The sequence below is a fragment of the Lotus japonicus genome, chromosome 4 (assembly GCF_012489685.1).
Source record: "Lotus japonicus ecotype B-129 chromosome 4, LjGifu_v1.2".
In the NCBI taxonomy this organism is placed as follows: domain Eukaryota; kingdom Viridiplantae; phylum Streptophyta; class Magnoliopsida; order Fabales; family Fabaceae; genus Lotus; species Lotus japonicus.
In genome coordinates, this window is record NC_080044.1 from 47,654,623 (window position 1) to 47,675,125 (window position 20,503).

General features: G+C 36.7%; 1 non-coding gene across 1 annotated transcript; it reads right to left on the reverse strand.

Moving 5' to 3' along the window:
- Positions 1-11,751: 11,751 nt before the first annotated feature.
- LOC130716329 (small nucleolar RNA R71) lies at positions 11,752-11,858 on the reverse strand. Its single transcript, XR_009011948.1, has one exon. It is a non-coding gene; the product is annotated as a small nucleolar RNA R71 (small nucleolar RNA).
- Positions 11,859-20,503: the final 8,645 nt, after the last annotated feature.

Consider the following 20,503-nt stretch of genomic DNA (forward strand, 5'->3'; position numbering starts at 1 on the left):
TATTTTTTGAACCCCCTGAAATTTTTAAATTATACTAGTAGACCAAGTTTTGCACCTATTTGCACTAAAGACTTACTGTTAGAGATAAATAGATGTACTTACACCTATTTGCACCTATTTGCTCTGATACCATGTAAGATTGGATACTCTCACCACAAATTGTGTGAGAGGTAGACAATGTTATTTATAATAAAAGTACAGAATATGCTAAGAAATATTCTGAGGCATAATACAAAATATATAAAAGAATATCCCGTAGGATAGTACATCTATTTATCTCTAACACTTACCATCACTTACTCCTCTCACTCTCTCACACACGCGCGCACTCAGCCACTCACTCTCTTTCTCTCGCTACCCTAAGTCCCACCCAACTGAGATGTGAGAACTGTAATCAGAATCATCGTATGCAAAATAGTTCAATCTCAAATTATGCTTCCTTTGTTCAATTTTTCTGTTTCGAGTTAGTTACTTAATTCTTGAAGACAATGGAATTATTCATTTATCTGATCTTTACTGAATTGGAAACGTTCAATGAGAATAATATATTTTTCTGGTGTTTTCAGTTTAGATTTCTCACCTCAGTTGGTCAATTTAAACTAAGACATTTTGCATGTGCATATATACATAAATATTAATGAATCATACATACATATACATGTGCATATATACATAAATATTTGCAGATACAAAATTTCAAGTGACAGGTACTTTTTCCCCTGTTTTTACTTATTTGGGCTGCTATTTTCGTTAGTAAGTAAAATGATAAGAGAAAGTCGCTTTTATATATTTCTGCAAGTTTTATGTAAGATTTAACTTTATTCAGTTTACCTTCGATTGAGGGGAGAAAATGATCGCTACTGTTAGTGTAAATTGTTCAACGATTTCATAATATGAAATCACGTAGAGGACAACTATGACTTGTATAATTGCTGATGTATAAACATATTAAAGTTGCTTTTAATTATTTTTTACCGATGTGTTCATGTGAAAAATTTTAACCCCCTGGTCGGGGGGTCCTGGATCCGTAACTCCATGGTGGATTTTGGCTTTGTTCTCACTTATCAGAAAGCAACACTATTCTTCAAATGAGAAAAAAAAATTGGGAAAAAATGAAGCCATTTTTTTTTATTTCTTAAGACTGATAGATCTTCTCTGTTTTTGAAAAAAAAAAAAGGTTTTATTTTTGCGTGAGTAATGGTTAACTCGAGCAAGAATTGAGGCTTGCGATTTTCTAGGTTGGAAGGAAACAATTTCTGAGTAATGGTGACGGGGGTGGGAGGGAGATCAAAATCGGAGAGCATGGTGGGGTGAGGATTGAAAATAGAATTACATAAACATTTGGGCTTGTCTATAATATGATTTATGAAATTAGTGAGCCAAAATTAAAAATCAATTATGTGTAAAATTCAATAAAACTGTGAAACTTCTATAGGGGGTCAGAATCCCCTTGTGCATGGTTATACTTATACATACTTTTGTGTGTGTATATTAGGGCAAATCTATTTTAATTGTATTGGAAATAGTGTGAGAGAACAAAGATAAATAATAGATGTAATATCTATATATATATGTAAAACACACTTGTGTTTTTCATGTAATTAATGTATTAAAGCATAAAAGCTCACATACCTTTATATTAAATACATTAAAAAATAAAATATTTAATAAACTAAAAACTGAAAAAACTTGTATTATAAAAATTTATTCAACTACTTATATTAAATAACAACATTCATAGGCTTAAAATTGACTTGAGCTTTGCATTTGACAAATTTAAAAAATCAAAATAAAAAACAAAATAATATTTATTAATAAATAATTTAGATAAAATACTTTTAAAATAAAAAAAATTCTATCAATATATATCTATCTATATTGTACTTGGGGCTCTTATTTCCCAAAGTAATTATTTATATATATATATATATATATTTGGTTTTTCCAAAAAAAAATATCTATCTATCTATATATATTAGTAAAGCTCACTTGAGTTTAGTATTAAGTACAAATACACATGAGAACCTACAAAGAGTAACATAATAAGATAGCTTAGTGAGTGAATGAACGGGTAGTGGAAACTTGTGCACTAATGATTTCAGTTTTTGTTCTATCCACGAACATAGAAAGAAGGTACACTACCTAAAGTAAAAGAATCGTGATGTGAGAATCTAGAGAGAGTAAGAGCGTAACTGCTTAGAGAGAGAAAGTAACTGAATTTCTATCTTGTTATTTCTCAAATGAGTCAAGAGTCCTTTACAATTGGTATTCATCCCCTATTTATAGATGTGGAGTTGGGCTTGGCGCCTTTAACCCTTCCTAATGGGCCGGTTGGGCCTCTGGGAGGAGGCCCAAGTCCCTGGTCCGCTCATCGCCTTAAGCTGGCGGTCCTGGGCGAGGGGCCCTAGAGTCTCGCTCAGTTCAGTTTTAAACTTAATAAATATCAAATGTATAAGCAAAAGAGTAACATCCATGCCAAAAGTGTAACAAACCACAAAGTTATATCTGCAAATGGTTTTAGCACAGTACCTTAAATTAAAATCAAATTTAATGTTAATTTTAAATTAATATCAATTTAGTCCAAGAAAAAAAAACTATTAACAATAAAGCATACTTCCGCCAAAATTAATCTTGATATGCAATGGTCTTAGTTTGCTATCCAATTTTCTGCAGGAATATATGTCTATTTTTCTTAAACTCACAAACTCTTAGAATTCCTTAACATAGTAACTCCGAAAAAAAACTAACATTAAATTAAAAATAATGGCATGATGGTAGTACCAGTGTCAAAAACTAAATAAAATTGTTAATATCAGGAGGCTATTCAACTATCTACATTAAATAAATAAAAAATTAAATGTATTATATTGAACCATGCATCTATTATATCTCAAAACTAATCTAATTAAGTAATTAAATTTCTTTTATATAAAAAAAAACTACTCTCATTTCAATCTCAATAGAACTCTACCTATTTTTTCTTTCGATGAAGCAAAAAAAAAATCTTCATGTTTGATCCTTTTTTCCCTTATTAGAGAAAGAAAGTGTGAGAATATCATAACTCAATTATATTTAATTATACATAAATTCTAAATCTTCTTCTAAATAATAGCTTTCTTACCTTTCTGCAAATTTAAATATTACAATTAAAAAATACAAATTGATGTAAAGTGACATGAAGAATTCTATAACAAAAAAATTTGAAGTTTATTTATGTGTACTTATATCGTTTTATGATATACCAATCAAGATTGTTTAATTAAAGTTATCTCAATAATAATTATTATTCTTTTTAAATTCAACGGCGTGTTTCACCTAACACACATCTATCTATCTATCTATATCTATATATATATATGTAAAGCTCACTTGAGCAAAAAGTATTAAATGCATTAATGATTAAACAATGAAGTTAAACAAATTTCTATTTAACTTTCAATATACATCCCCTTATTATTAATTATTAATTAGTAATGGTTAAATTTTTCAATTTCTCATATTTTAAATTAATTATTAATTATTATTTAAATTTTAATTATTAATTACAAATGAGGGAAAAATATTAATAATATTTGAAATTGACTAACTTTACATTAATAACAATATTAGATAGTTAATATTAATCTTTTATATTTCTTTCTAATAGTAAAACTTTCTAATTTGTTATATATTGAACTTAAAATTAAAATTAATTTAATAATAATTATTCATCATAAGTTGAGGAATTTTTAAAAAATAACAAATAAAACTTATTACTATTTTTTACACTACGTACTAAAATGTAAAAGTTACTTTGACCCTTTGTATTAAAATTTTCCTTTGTATTAACTAAATTAAATTAAAATATTAGCTATTCAACTACTACTAAAATGTACAACTCAATTGAAATTTTGTTATAAATACACCAAAAAAACAAAAAAAAATGCTTTGTATTATATACATTAAACTAAACTAAAATCTTATCTATTTCCCACTGTAACAAAAAAAACTGAAAACTTATCAATAAAATTTTCAAATCAATTAGTTGTTAAACTACCAACTAATTTTCGTGTTTGTTGTTAAAGGTAGAATAGAACATGACAAACGACTCCTGAAACATAACACTTTAGTTCTCTAAAAAAGAGTGAAAAAAAAACGAAACAAGACACTCTAATAAATAAAATCTACACTTTTATTTGAGGTATATAGGAAGGTTAATATGAGTTAATAAAATAAATTAATAAAATATTTAATTAGATACAAAATATTTCAAAAAAATATTCGTCATAAGTCATTTATTTTTTAATTTAATTATCATAAAAATTAATTAAATAATTAAGCAGTAAAATCTTCCTACGTTTGTATTAAAATAAAGGAATCAATAACAAATTTCTTTGTAATTAATATATTAATAATAAAATTAAAAACTGAAAAAATTTGTATTGTCAAAAGTAATTCAACTGCCTAAATTGAAAAATTGACTTGATTTTTGCATAAGCGGAAAATAACAAAAATTAAACTTGATTAATGACAATATAATGTGATCAATAAATAATTTAGATAAAATAGTTTAAATTTAGAAATAATGCTATAAGTTATTTACCATTAACTATAACATATGTGTGTTTTACTTGAAGAAACAATCTCAATATAATTTTATGATCTTATTATATATTAGTAAAAACAATTTTGAGCAAGCTTAGTAGAAAAAAGTTATGACCAAAGTTGAATAAATATAAATTTACTACATAATACTTAATCTATTTAATTATATCTTATTATAGTTGAAAAAAATGAAATTACTTTATTTTTCTCGATTTTAACATTTGCAAACCTGTTTGGGAAATTGTGATTGCCCTTCCCAAAAAATTCATTTCTCATTAAAAAGTATAAAAAATGGTAAATCAACTTTTTTTGATTGTATTAAAAACATATTGCTTAATTTTTTTTCAAATGGATTGTATTATTTTTCACATTATTTAAAAAACAAATAATTAAATTTATAGAATGATCAAAGGCTGATTATTAGATATTAGTTATTAAATTTGAGTAATATTAATTATTTACAAAGAGAACTCAAATACTATTGAAAAGTCCTTTTTTTGGAAATTATTGAAATGTTAAACACAATTATTATTTTTATTTTAAAATAAAAACTATTTAATATTTATTTAATAATTTAAACTATAATAATTATTATATAATGTTAAAAAATGTTGTAAATAAACCCGTGCAACGCACGGGTATAATACCTAGTACATATGTAAAGCACACTTGAACCATAATATTAAATGCATTAAGCAATAAAGGAGTTCCTTTGTATTAAATACATTAAATAATAAAAATAAAACTTACCAAAAATACTTCTACTTTATTATTCATTATATTAATTTATAATTATTCAAAATTTTAATTTATCATATTTATAATTAAAAATAAATATATTTTTAATTGGAATTATTAATCACAACTTACAAAATTAAAATTAACTATATTTACATTAGTAATAATATTATATATTTAATCATTTTTTTATATTTATAACTAATGTAACCCACTCTCTCCTCTCCTATTTAATCTGTGTGTGAATGCTTTATCTTGCATGTTAAATTTACTTCTGGTGGAGGATATTCCATGTGGATTCCCGGTTACGGATGGTTTTGCCTTGAACCATTTACAATTTGCGGATGATACGCCAATTGTGTGCGAAAATGACTCAAGTCAATTGAGTAGAATCAGTGCAACATTAGAAGTATTCCTCTGGTTCTCAGGATTGAAGGTCAACTTCACAAAAACCTTCTTGATAGGATGCAATGTGACACAGGAGAGAGTCATTGAGCTGTCAGATATATTTGAAGTATGCGCAGGAGGTTTGCCCTTTGTGTACCTGGGAGTGCCCCTAGGAGATAATCCGAGGAGAAAGTCTTTTTGGAATCCGGTGATTGAAAAGATGAGGCTCAAACTAGGTAAATGGAGATCCAAATTTCTATCGCTTAGTGGGAGACTAGTCCTCCTCAAAGCGGTTATTGCATCAATTCCTATCTACTACATGTCAATATTCAAAGCTCCGGTGGGTGTAGTGGGAGAGTTTGAAAAGCTGATGCGCTCCTTCCTTTGGGGAAGCTTAGAAGGGAACCGAAAGATAGCTTGGATTGCTTGGGAACAGATTTGCAGGAACTCGCAGTTGGGAGGTCTTGGTATTGGTTTTCTGGCGTGGAGGAACAAAGCCTTACTCTTGAAATGGGCTTGGCGATTTGGGAGAGAAAGGGATTCTTTTTGGAGACAAATGGTGTGCCATAAGTATGGGTGGGATGAGAATTTGTTGGTCTTGCATCTAGTGGTGGACAGATTCAACATGTGTTCAACGGTGTTTCAAGACATTCTCAAAGTGCTATCGGAAGACACTATTCTAGCCAAAGAGTTTCGCGATCAGATTCGATGTGTAATTGGACCGGGTCGATCGGTGCGATTTTGGCTAGACCCATGGGTTGATTCTGCCCCTCTCCATATATCTTTCCCCCGAATGTTTGCTCTATCTAATAACAAGAATGCTTTAATTAGTGAGGTGGGACACAACCAAGGGCGAAAATGGAACTGGCAATTGGAGTTTCGTAGAGAGTGTTTTGGATGGGAGAAAGATGAGGAAGGAAGATTTTATACCACTGTGAATTCATATCTGCCTAGTGCTGGTCGAGATGTAATCCTATGGATTGGTGATCATAAAGGGCTATTCTCAGTCAAAGCTATTTGCGAAGCTATGGAATTACGCCTCTTATCTCCTTTGCCTGGTGTTTGGAACATTCCTAAACGACTCCGCAAAATTATTCCACCAAAAATATCATTGTTTCTTTGGCAAGCGGTTTATAATAAAATTGCTGTCAAGAGTAATCTAGTGGAAAGGGGTATGACATTGGAAAATGAAGGGCGCTGTAGTTTGTGTGGTTTGGTAGTTGAATCAGTAACACATTTGATGTTAGCTTGTGAGAAGACCTACCCTTTATGGTATGGTGTACTTCACCGAGAGGGGGTGACATGGTGCTGCCCGAGGACCGTTATAGATTTACTGGATGAGTGGCCAGAACTAAGGGCAAAATCTGATACTGGTCTATGGGATTTGATTCCTTATTCACTTTGCTGGTCTATATGGCTAGGACGTAATGATCTTATTTTTCAAGACAAGGAATTCAATTTGGAACAGATATGGGACCTGCACATTTCTCGGATTGCTTGGTGGATTAAAGCTTGGTGGCGGGAGTACCCGTACAGTAGCAGCGATTTCCTATTGAATTTTGAGGAGATTAGATTGAAACCTCCAAAGATTAGAAGTCGCAGCAATCATTGGACACCACCACCCGCGGGGACTCTTAAATTCAATGTCGATGGCTCCTCACATGGTATGCCGGGAAGGAGTGGCATTGGAGGCATTCTTAAGGATTCAGAACGCCAAACCAGAGGTATTTTTTCTAAAGCTACTGGGGACCTTTGGGCTTATGAGGCTGAAGTGAAAGCAATCCTTCATGCTCTCATGTTTTGTCACCAATTTCAGTTGAGGCACATCTTAATAGAGAGTGATTCTGCATTAGCTGTAGGATGGGTCAATAACAAGGTTAATAGGCCTTGGAAGGTAATTCAAGACCTCAACTTGATTGACTCATTATGTGTTGAAGTTGATTGCTTAGGGATATCTCATATTTTCAGAGAATCAAATCATTTGGCTGATTATCTTGCTAAGACAGGATGCTCTAGACAAACTGAAATTTGGGCTATGTTGAGGAACTGAATACAATCATTGAGTAGCTGATTTCTCACTGATATGTTGAGGCATAATTATCTGGAATCAGATTTCTGTCTGAGGCATTTTTTACCGGTTTTCTTTTCGGTTATTTGGCTGTACTGAGTTGGTGATCTGAAGTGAAATATATGGCATTTGGTTCAAGTTTTCTTGGTGCAGATTTCATGTATTTCTTTGCTACTATTTAGCTGGGGAGCTGCTACATTGAGGCATTATTATAAGCAATCAGGTTTATATCTGATGTGGCAATATGGCTTTGGTTTGGTGCAGTTTTTATCTGTTTTACTTATGGTTTTTCTGGCTGCACGTGTGAGGTGATCTGAAGTGGAATATAGGGCATTTTGTCCAAGGTTTTGGTGCAGTTTTGTTTATGAAAATCACTGTTGCTATGCTGTTGGGGATCTACTACATGCTGAATTCATTTCAGCTCCTAGTAGCTAGGAGTCTTTCCTTTCTTTTGCTGGCAGTTTTGTGTCGTTTGTTCTCTAGTTTAGCTTTGGATGCCGTGATGTAATGACTCTATTGTTATTTATATATTTTTCTCTTCTTTCGAAAAAAAATGTTTAAAAAATAACAAAAAAAAATTAGGGTTAATCATCATATTGGTCCCTATCTTTGTCTCCCCTTTTGAAGTAAGTCCCTCCCCAGAAAATTTGCAAATCTGGGAGCTCTCGTTTGCAATTTGTGTGGAGCAGGTCCTCGCCGGAGCACGGAGCTCCGGCGAGTGATGAATTGACATGATGACTGGATAAATAAGGCTGATGTGGATTTAGAAAAAAATTTAAAATAAATAACAAATCTGATTTATTAATCAAATTAATAAAAAAATTTTAATCAAATGAACTAATATTAAATCTAACCTAGTCTAACTAAAGACAATGCAAAAAAAAAAATCTAAAAAACATTTGGTAACCGAAGACAATGCAAAAATGAGCTCTGCTATGGCTCCGGGTACTCGCGGTGGTGCCGCCACTAGAGGACAAGATGCGCATAGATCTAGACGCCCTGAGCTCGTGACACAACGAGTGGAGGAAACAACAGTTTTCATTGATGGATTTGTAGATATTGTTTCTTATCTGCAGCTGAAGGAGAAGGTTGTTCAATTTGGAAAAGTGTTGGGTGTATATTTGTAACGGCAAAAGAAGCTGGGCCGGCGAACCAGATTTGGCTTTGTAAGGTTCAAGTACAAAGACGACGCGTTGAAGGCGGTTTGATGCTTACATGGGGCGACTATTTTCCAATCTTTTCTTGCTGCGAACCTGGCACAAATCTTTTCTTGCTGCGAACCTGACAAAGCTAGAAATTGCCGCATGCAGCAGGAGTGGAGGCCAAAAGTTCAGAGCAACAAATTGATTGTGAAGAAGCCATTGAAGAAGACGGAATGAAGGGTGGAGGAAACAAGCTACCGCCAGGACCCGGTGACCAGAGAGGCATGTGGCACAGAGTTCTTATCTACGGAGGAAGATAGAAGGCATATGGAAACCTTAGCAGCGATAACATTGGCAGAGCTGTATTCCGTGGATGGGATTCAAGAATTGCTCAATATCAATGGCCTTGCGATGATTAAGGTCAAGCCTTTGGGTGCAAGGGAGGTGCTCCTTGTGTTCCCTTCACATGAGGACATGGTGGAGATTTTAAGGGAGGCACATGATTTTTTACATGAAAAATTCATGGAGATTGAGCCTTGCACAGTGGAGACCAGCTCTAAAAGTTTTTTAACTTGGGTCAGAATCCTTGGAGTGCCTGTTTATAGGTGGGGTTTTGATATCTTTGAGGCTACATTGTCTTTTGTGGGACGACTGGTGTGCATGGATGATGCAACAAGGCATAGAGATCGCTTTGACGTCGCGAGAGTTCTCATAGACATGAAGGAACCAGTCTTCGAAGCGACGATAATAGTGATGCAGATTGATGACAGGAGGTGTTAGATGTATTGAGTTTGGGCCTTTTTAGTTTGGTAGTATGGGTTGTTGATGACCCTTGGTTAGTGGTGTTTTTAGGGTCATTTCTTTCTTTGTTTTGAGTCTTTTTGTTGAGTCTCATGTAGTGTTTCATGCATTCTCATGCATTTTTATCTTTCTTTGAGTCTTTACTTCGTTTTGGTAATTTTGTAGTTTTATAGGGAGTTTTCTTGCATTTTAAGTAAGTTTAGGACTTGCATGGTTTTATTGTGTTAATTGAAGGATCTCTTGTGCTAATAAGCTCTTTGGCTTCTGGAATTTTCCTTGGCTTGTTGGTTAAGTTTGCAGATCAGGAACTGAAGGTGAAAGAAGGCCAAGAAGCTTGGAATTGAAGGAGGACTTAAAGAGGCTTGGAAGAGGAGTTACAAGAAGCTAAAAAGTCTTTTCCAGCGAGCTTAAGCGCCTAGGCGCTGGGAATTGGCGCCTAGGCGCTAGTTATGTTTTGTCAGGCTGCTGAAATTGGCGCCTAGGCGCTGGAATTGGCGCCTAGGCGCCAATTACCTTCCAGAGAGCATGTTTTTGGCTGGAATTGGAGCTCAGGCGCTCTGAATTGGCGCTTGAGCGCCCAGACTCGACTGTTTTGCCTATAAATTGGTTTTTAGACATTTCTCTTGGAACCTTTTGTCATTTTATCATATTTTCATAAGTTAGAAGAGAGGGTTTGAGTTCTGGAGCTTGAGGAGCTTTCTCTAAGCCCTATGTTTCAGGTTTCATCTTTATCTTCTTGTATGGATTTCATAGCCATGTTTGGCTAAAACCCCTTTTGCTTTGGGTTCTTCATAAGACTTATGATGTTTTAATCTTAATTCCTATTTCTATTCATGAATCTTCTGAGTAAACCCTTGAATCCCATATCCATGCTTTATGTTTCAAGTTAGAACATGTGCTAGCTTTATGCTTTTCTATAATAGAACGGAAGTTTGTTATAGATTAGGGACTTGTTGTGGGATTACCTCTTCTATACTTGCTACTAGAAATAGAGGAAGGGTTGGGGTTTGCTGGCCTGAATTGCATGCTTAATGCCTTTAGCAAATGTTTAGGTTATCAAGGAATTGTGCCTATCTTTTGGCTTGAGAGGATTGTCTATGCGAGGCTTCGATAGATGATTGATTAGACTAGAACATCAAGGAGAGACTCAGAGTTTTGTGGATAGAATAGGTTGATTAGAACTGAATTAGTCAAGCAAGAACCCAAGGCATGCTCACCATTGTTCTTACACACTTATATTTGAATTGCTTGTTAATTAGTCACCTAAACAATCAACCTTAAAACTGAATTTTACTCGCTTTCTTACCGTGAACTCGAGGCTTAAACTGAATTCACATTCTAATTCCCTGTGGTTCGATAAATTAAAACCGAGTAGATTCGGTACACTTGCAGATTGACCAACAAGTTTTTGGCGCTGTTGCCGGGGAATTGTTTGTGGTTTTTGGTTTAAGTTTTTAGTTTGTGGTTTTATTTTTTGTTTTTATCTTTGTCTAGAATTGGTGCTACTAATCTTTCTCTGTTTGAGTGTCACAGTTTCAGGTTGGTCTCGAGAGAGACACCGTCATGGGTGGCCATATGACGGAGGAGGAGATGCAAGCCCATATCGAGGCAAGAATCCAAGAGGAGATCACCCTCCGATTATGTGAACAAGAAGTTGAGAATGCCAACCGGTCTCTTCGGGAACTCACTTCGGCTACCATGAGTTATGACTATCCCGGGAGCATTGTCTTTCCCGAGGGAGTGGGAAACTTTAAGTTGAGACCGAAATTCATCAACTTGGTGAGCCAAAACCAATATGGTGGAGGTACTTTGGAAGATCCCCATGCTCACATGGAGAGGTTCATCCGGAATTGCAACACTTACCGGGTGAACAATGTTCCGGCGGATGCGATTCGGTTGAGTTTGTTTCCATTTTCTTTGAAGGACACCACTGAGGAATGGCTGAATTCTCAACCTCAAGGGAGCTTCACTACTTGGGAAGACTTAGCGGAAAAGTTCACAACAAGGTTCTTCCCAAGAGCCCTTTTGAGGAAATTGAAAAAAGACATCATGAATTTTGTGCAACCCACTGAAGAAAATCTCAATGGAGCTTGGGAGCGCTTCAAGAAGCTCTTGAGGAAATGTCCTCAACACAATCTCACCCAAGCTGATTTGGTTGCAACATTTTATGATGGTCTACAATAATCTTGGAGGTTTGGCCTAGATGCGGCTTCAAATGGCGAGTTCGATGCTCTTCCCCCACAAGCGGGGTGTGACTTAATAGAAAAGATGGCAGCGAGAGCAATAAACTCTGAAAATGATCGCCAAACCCGAAGGAGTATGTTTGAAGTTAAAGCTTACGAAAAGCTCTTGGCCTCCAATAAGCAAATCTCCGAACAAATGGCGGAGATTCAAAATCATATAAAGGCGACCAATTTGGTCGGTGCTACAGTAGCAAAAGTGGAATGTGTGGCTATTGGAGGGCCTCATGTTAGTAAATTTTGTACCATGAATAATCAAGGTTTCCGAGGTCAAAGCTCTGGACTATCTCAACAGGTCCAAGAGCAAGTTGGTGAAAATGATGGTGGCAAGAAGAGTTTGGAGGAGTTGGTTGAGACTTTCATCAACCGCATGAAGAACAACTATAAGAACCCAGAGGTGGCTATAAAGAACTTGGAAAGTCAAATTGGCCAACTGGCCAAGCAAATGGCCGAGATACCTCAAGGTAAGTTTTCTCCCGATTCTTTAATTTTGTCTAAACAAGAAAATTCTGCTGTAGTTACCACTAGGAGTGGGAGAGTGTTACATGAGTCAAAAAAACAAGTTGAGGGAGAGAAAAATGAGAAAGTAGAGCAAAAAGATGAGGGTGTCATGGAGAAGAGAGTGAGTGAACCGGTGAAAGCTAGAGTTGTGAGTACTCCGTCTCCTGAACTCAGCAAGATTCCATTCCCCAAGGCTTTGGTTAAGAAAAATCTGGATAAACAATTTTCCAAGTTTTTGGAGGTTTTTAAGAAACTCCACATTAATATTCCTTTTTCTGAATCCTTGGAGCAAATGCCAATCTACGCTAAGTTCATGAAGGATATCCTAAGTAAAAGAAGGAAGTTGAGTGAGGTAGATGAAACTATCATGATGACTGAGGAGTGTAGTGCCATTTTGAAAAGAAAAATGCCTAAGAAGAGAAGGGATCCCGGGAGTTTTACTATCCCATTGGAGATTGAGGGGTTGACTGTTGTTGAAGCCTTGTGTGATTTGGGAGCGAGCATCAACTTGATGCCGCTTAGCATGTTTAGAAGGCTGAACTTAGGAGAGGTCACCCCGACCATGCTCTCCTTACAAATGGCGGACTGATCCCTAAAAACACCTTATGGGATCATTGAAGATGTGATGGTTAAGGTTGATAAGTATGTGTTCCCAGTTGATTTTGTGGTGCTAGATATGGAGGAGGATGCTAAGATTCCTCTCATTCTTGGCCGACCCTTCTTAGCCACTATCAGGGCGAAGATCGATGTTGATAAGGGTCAGCTCATTCTCAGAGTTGGTGAGGACAAGGTAAGATTTTCGGTTTTCAATCCTAATTTGCGAACTAACATTAATGATGGTTTTGTTTGTGATATGATCAAAAGCTTGTCCAGGTCTTCAAAGGAGACCTCCAAGAAAAAGATGTTGAGCTTAATAAAGCTCTCATCAAGCTTGTTAGTGAAAACAAGTATGGGGGTCTAAAGATGAGAATTTCCAAGCCCACATGGCCCGATTCACTCAAGCTAGTCATCTTGTAAAGACGGAAGGTGTGACTAGTGATGAGCTCATGATTAAGCTTTTCCCTCACTCCTTGAAGGGGGGAGCAAGGATTTGGTACGATGGTTTAGATGATACCCTCTCTTGGGAGGAATTGTTCCAAAAGTTTTGTGCAAGGTTCCTACCTTGTACATATGGAAGAAAGATTGATGGTAAGGAATTTCCTTCCTAACACCAAAGGAAGGAGAGTCCACCTAGGACTATAACTTAGGGCTGCTTGGGAGACAACCCAAGTCTTGTTTTATTTTGCTTGTTTGTTTGTTGCATTTTGCAGGGAATGAGAGCCTGAATTCTGGAGAAGGAGGTGTATCTAAGGCCTCCATGGTAACTTGTAAAGGAGGTCGACTCTTTCCCTTAGTTAAGCTCATGCATTTTTGCATATTTTTCCTTTGTAGCATTTTTTTTTGTTGAATCATGCAGTGTTTTTTTAGAGTTGTTTTTTTGGTCGTTACTTCCCTATACTCACATGTTTTTGCCTGTAGTTTTGCTCTCTAACATGTTGCTAGTTTTGAAAACGTTTTTGTGAATACTTGTGTTTCTTTTGGGGATGAGTGATTGCATGCTTTGGGGAAGAGAGTTGGTGTGATTCCATAAGGGTCCATCTTTGACCCTTCACCATATAATTTCTCTGGAGGATCCTGACTCACTTGTACTTCTTGGTTCTGTGTTGATCTCACTCTTTACATGCTTTGTGATACTTGCACAATTCTTGAGACTTGTAGGTTTTTGAGCTTCAGAGTTTGTTGGCTTGAACATTTGTCCCTAGTTGTCTCTTTTGAGCCTATTGGAGATTTCTTTGTTAGCTAAATGATTGGGATGAATGATAGGTTGGATTTTGGGGAGTGTTGGTCCTTGCATTGGGTTGAAGCTAGTAATTAAAGTTGGGAATGTCTCTTGCCCCAAATCTAAAAAAAGAAGAAAAAGAGAAAGGAAAAAAAAGACACCTAATCAAGTTGGAGTTGAAAAAAAGAAAAAATAGAAGAAAAGAAAGTTGCAAAAGGGGTCAAGAGACTTGTGCTTAAAAAGTTTGTTGTTAAAGCTCCGGGGTTACTAATAGGACCACACCCAAGATGCTTGAAGCTCTAGCCTTTCTTAGGGACCAACCATCTTGTACTTCACCAAGCCAACATTTCAACCCTTTGAAGTCTCAATGAATTTGTGCATGTTTGATCTCTAATGCTCTTTAGTGAATGATATCCAAAACCTATGAACTACTTGTGTGCTCAGTGCACTTAACATATATCTCATCCTAGGAATTTTAGATCTATATGCTTCTCATGATGGACTCTACACTCTCCTTTGTCTAAAAGTTGCATGAAGTGGATTGTTGTGTCTTTCTTTTGGAAACAGCTGTAGTTGCTAAATCCCCTGCTTTTGTGTAAAGTATTCCTTGTTGAGAGCACTTGTTTGGGAGCATTTCTTGCGCTTGAGGGCAAGCAAGTGTTATTTACGCTCGAGGGCGAGCTGTCGTTGAGTATAGTGGTGTGATGACCCTTGGTTAGTGGTGTTTTTAGGGTCATTTCTTTCTTTCTTTTGAGTCTTTTTGTTGAGTCTCATGTAGTGTTTCATGCATTCTCATGCATTTTTATCTTTCTTTGAGTCTTTACTTCGTTTTGGTAATTTTGTAGTTTTATAGGGAGTTTTCTTGCATTTTAAGTAAGTTTAGGACTTGCATGGTTTTATTGTGTTAATTGAAGGATCTCTTGTGCTAATAAGCTCTTTGAGCTTCTGGAATTTTCCTTGGCTAGTTGGTTAAGTTTGCAGATCAGGAACTGAAGGTGAAAGAAGGCCAAGAAGCTTGGAATTGAAGGAGGACTTAAAGAGGCTTGGAAGAGGAGTTACAAGAAGCTAAAAAGTCTTTTCCAGCGAGCTTAAGCGCCTAGGCGCTGGGAATTGGCGCCTAGGCGCTAGTTATGTTTTGTCAGGCTGCTGGAATTGGCGCCTAGGCGCCAATTACCTTCCAGAGAGCATGTTTTTGGCTGGAATTGGCGCTCAGGCGCTCTGAATTGGCGCGCCTGAGCGCCCAGACTCGACTATTTTACCTATAAATTTGTTTTTAGACATTTCTCTTGGAACCTTTTGTCATTTTATCATATTTTCATAAGTTAGAAGAGAGGGTTTGAGTTCTGGAGCTTGAGGAACTTTCTCTATGCCCTATGTTTCAGGTTTCATCTTTATCTTCTTGTATGGATTTCATAGCCATGTTTGGCTAAAACCCCTTTTGCTTTGGGTTCTTTGTAAGACTTATGATGTTTTAATCTTAAATCATATTTCTATTCATGAATCTTCTGAGTAAACCCTTGAATCCCATATCCATGCTTTATGTTTCAAGTTAGAACATGTGCTAGCTTTATGCTTTTCTATAATAGAACGGAAGTTTGTTATAGATTAGGGACTTGTTGTGGGATTACCTCTTCTATACTTGCTACTAGGAATAGAGGAAGGGTTGGGGTTTGTTGGCCTGAATTGCATGCTTAATGCCTTTAGAAAATGTTTAGGTTATCAAGGAATTGTGCCTATCTTTTGGCTTGAGAGGATTATCTATGCGAGGCATCGATAGATGATTGATTAGGCTAGAACATCAAGGAGAGACTCAGAGTTTTGTGGATAGAATAGGTTGATTAGAACTGAATTAGTCAAGCAAGAACCCAAGGCATGCTCACCATTGTTCTCACACACTTATATTTCAATTGCTTGTTAATTAGTCACCTTAACAATCGACCTTAAAACTGAATTTTACTCGCTTTCTTACCGTGAACTCGAGGCTTGAACTGAATTCACATTCCAATTCCCTGTGGTTCGATAAATTAAAACCAGGTAGATTCTGTACACTTGCAGATTGACCAACAGTTGTTCAAAGGCCCATTTAGTTGTTGGGTATGGTTCTGTTAGTATTGTGTATGTACTGTATAAATACTTGTATTGTTAGTTGAATGAGACATGAAATTCAGTTTACAGAGAAATCACTTTCCATTGAGTTTGCTTTGTGAGTCTTTCTACAATTGGTATCAGAGCTCCGTAAGGGGCCTAAACCAGAAAACCGCAGTTTTCGTCTGAGTGTAGTGAGTCTAGAAAGAAGGTGATAACGAGAGGGAAGAAGAATTTCATCATCATCAGCAAGAAGAGAAGGAGTGAGTGTGCGCAAGGAGGAAGAACGTTCATGGCAGAATCGAAGGAATCGAACTTTCTTCAACCTTCGGTACCGAAATTCGATGGCTTCTATGATCATTGGGCCATGCTTATGGAGAATTTGCTGAGATCAAAGGAGTATTGGGGGCTAATTGAAGGAGGAGTGTCAGCTCTGCAACCGAATCCAACCCCTGAACAAACCAAGGCTCATGAGGATCTGAAACTGAAGGATCTCAAGGCCAAGAATTACTTGTTTCAGGCCATTGAGAGAAGCATTATGGAGATAATCTTGTGCAAAGATACAGCAAAAGACATCTGGGATTCGATGAGGATGAAGTATCATGGATCTAGAAAGGTGAAGAGGGCTCAACTGCAAGCTCTCAGGCGTGAATTTGAGGTTTTTGGCATGAAAGAAGGTGAGTCTGTCAATGATTACTTTGCAAGAACCTTAGAAATTGTGAATAAGATGAAGATTCAAGGTGAATTGGTGACATAGACCATGATTGTAGAGAAAATCTTGAGGTCAATGACCAAAAGATTTAACTATGTTGTGTGCTCTATTGAGGAATCCAACAATGTGGACACCGTCACTGTTGATCAGTTGCAAAGTAGTCTCTTGGTTCATGAGCAGAGGATGAAAGGCTACAAAGAAGAGGAACATGCCTTGAAGGTGACTAATTCTAGTGGTAGATCAGGAGGAAAGGGCAGAGGAAGATCTGGCAGAACTGGTAGAGGGAGAGGAAGAAACTTCTTCAATAAAGAGAATATGGAATGCTACAGATGTCACAAACTGAGCCATCTTCAGTATGAATGTCCAAGCTGGGAAGAAAGTGCCAACTATGCAGAGATGAATGATGATGAAGAAGAGCTACTGCTAATGGCACATACAAATGCAGAAGAAGAGTCCACTAAAGCCAAGGTATGGTTCTTGGATTCTGGATGTAGCAACCATATGTGTGGAACTAAGGAATGGTTTCATGATCTTGATGAAGATTTTTCCACAACTGTTAAATTGGGAGATGATTCCAGAATGCTTGTGAAAGGGAAAGGAAGTGTTAAACTGCAATTGGGAGGATTAAACCAGGTCATAACTGAGGTTTACTTTATTCCTGATCTGAAGAATAATTTGCTAAGTGTAGGACAATTGCAACAAAGAGGACTCAGCATTAGCTTTCAAGGAGGATGGTGCAAGGTTTATCATCCTGCAAAAGGCCTCATTATGCAGTCAAAAATGTCCTCAAATAGGATGTTTGCTATCTTAGCAAGAGTACTCACTCCCAGTTGCTACAAGGTGACTCAAGATGATGTTACTAATCTCTAGCACAGGAGATATGGACACTTGGGATTTGGTGGACTCAAGATCTTATCTCAGAAAGCTATGGTAAGAGGATTACCCAAACTAGAAGCATCAGGCAAAGTGTGTGATAGTTGCTGCAAAGGAAAACAACATAGAGATCCTTTTCCACAACAGAGTACTTGGAGGGCACATAAGAAGCTGCAACTGGTTCACTCAGACATATGTGGACCTATTCAACCTGAATCAAACAGCAACAAGAGGTATTTTATCACCTTTATTGATGATTTCAATAGGAAAGCATAGGTATATTTTCTGTTAGAAAAATCAGCTGCTCTAGAAATCTTTAAGCAATTTAAGGCTATTGTTGAGAATGAATGTGGTGAAGCCATAGGGTGTTTAAGAACTGATAGATGTGGGGAGTTCACCTCTACAGAATTGACTGAGTTCTGCATTCAAAATGGTATAAAAAGGCAGCTGACAGCAGCATATACCCCACAACAGAATGGGGTAGCTGAAAGGAAGAATTGTAAAATAATGAACATGATAAGGAGCATGTTAGTTGAGAAGAATGTTCAAAAAATATTCTGGCCAGAAGCTGTGAATTGGGCTGTATACATACAGAATAGGAGTCCAACAGTGGTAGTGAAAAACATGACACCAGAGGAGAGTTGGAGTGGGGTGAAACCCTCTGTGCATTTCTTCAGAATTTTTGGTTGCACTACTCATGTGCATGCTCCTGGAGTCCACAAGGAAAGCTTGACAGTAGAAGCATCAAATGTGTTCTACTTGGGGTGAGTGAAGAGTCTAAGGCATATAGGCTTTTTGATCCTCTACAGCAAAGGATCATCACAAGTAGAGATGTGGTTTTTGATGAGGAGGATAAATGGGATTGGAGTGGTGATAAAGAGAGTAGCAATGACTTAGTGGACCTTGGAGAGGAGGATAAAAGCAATGGTCAAGTTACTCCAATTGCAAACCAATCTGATCAAATTGTGAAAGTATCTTCAATACAAGCAGCAACAACTACCTCAACTTCAACACAAGCAGAACAAGCAGCAGCAACTACCTCAACTCCATGTAAAGTTATTGACAGTACAGTTTCTTCTGAAGTGCAAGTCACTGAGGAAGGAAGAAGTCCAAGGGGAAAGAGAAATGTAACTCAACCAAATTGGATGAGAGAATTTGTAAGTGGTGAAGAACTTGATAGTGAGGAGGAAGGATTCAGTTTTTCTGTTCTTTGTTCCTCAGTTGATCCTGTCTCATTTCAAGAGGCAGTGAGAGATGAGAAGTGGAGGACTGCTATGGATAATGAAATTGAGGCTATTGGGAGGAACAAAACTTGGGATTTAGTTTCTTTACCAGCTGGTTCCAAGAGCATTGGTGTTAAATGGATCTACAAGACTAAGTACAGTGAAAAAGGAGAGATTGAGAAGCATAAATCAAGACTAGTTGCTAAAGGGTATGCACAAAAACATGGAATTGATTTTACTAAAGTGTTTGCCCCTGTAGCAAGATGGGACACGATTAGAACAATTCTAGCTCTTGTTGCCATAAGAGGGTGGAGTGTTTTTCAGCTGGATGTGAAGAGTGCCTTTCTACATGGGGATATTGGTGAAACTGTATATGTGGATCAACCTTTAGGATATCAGAAAAAGGGTGAGGAGTATAAAGTGTACAAGCTCAATAAAGCGTTGTATGGTTTGAAACAAGCTCCAAGAGCTTGGTATAGTAAGATTGAGTCTTACTTTCTCAAGGAGGAATTCACTAAATGTCCCTATGAACACACACTGTTTGTTAAGAATGGAAAGGATGGTATGTTGTTAATTGTGAGTGTGTATGCAGATGATCTGATTTTTACTGGTAATAGTGTCTACATGTTTGAAGAATTTAAGAAGTCTATGCAAAGGGAGTTTGTCATGAGTGATCTGGGGAAGATGAGCTACTTTCTAGGGGTAGAGGTTCCGCAGAATTCTAGAGGTATATTCATAAGCCAAGGAAAGTATGCCAAGGAAGTACTTGAGAGGTTTGGCATGAGTAACAGCACACCTGTTCATAACCCTGTGGTGCCTGGGAGCAAATTGTCAAAGCAAGGATGTGGGACAGAGGTTGATTCTACTGAATACAAGCAGATGGTGGGAAGCCTAATGTACCTTACTGCCACTAGACCAGATCTTATGTTTGTAGTGAGTTTGGTGAGCAGGTATATGGAGAAACCTACAGTGCAGCATCTTCAAGTTGTGAAGAGAATAATGAGATACTTGAAGGGAACTAGTGAACTGGGAATTCTTTATGACAGAAGAGGTGAAGGGAATCTCATAGCATTCACTGATTCTGATTATGCAGGGGATCTTGATGACAGAAGAAGCACTTCATGATATGTCTTCCTTCTTGGAACTGGTCATGTTTCTTGGTCCTCCAAGAAACAGGCAGTGGTAAGTCTCTCTACCACTGAAGCAGAGTTTATTGCTGCTGCCTCATGTGCCTGTCAGTGCATATAGTTGAGAAGGATTTTAGACAAACTTGGCTTTACTCAAAGCAAGTGTTCTAGGATTTTCTGTGATAATAGCTCAGCCATTAAGT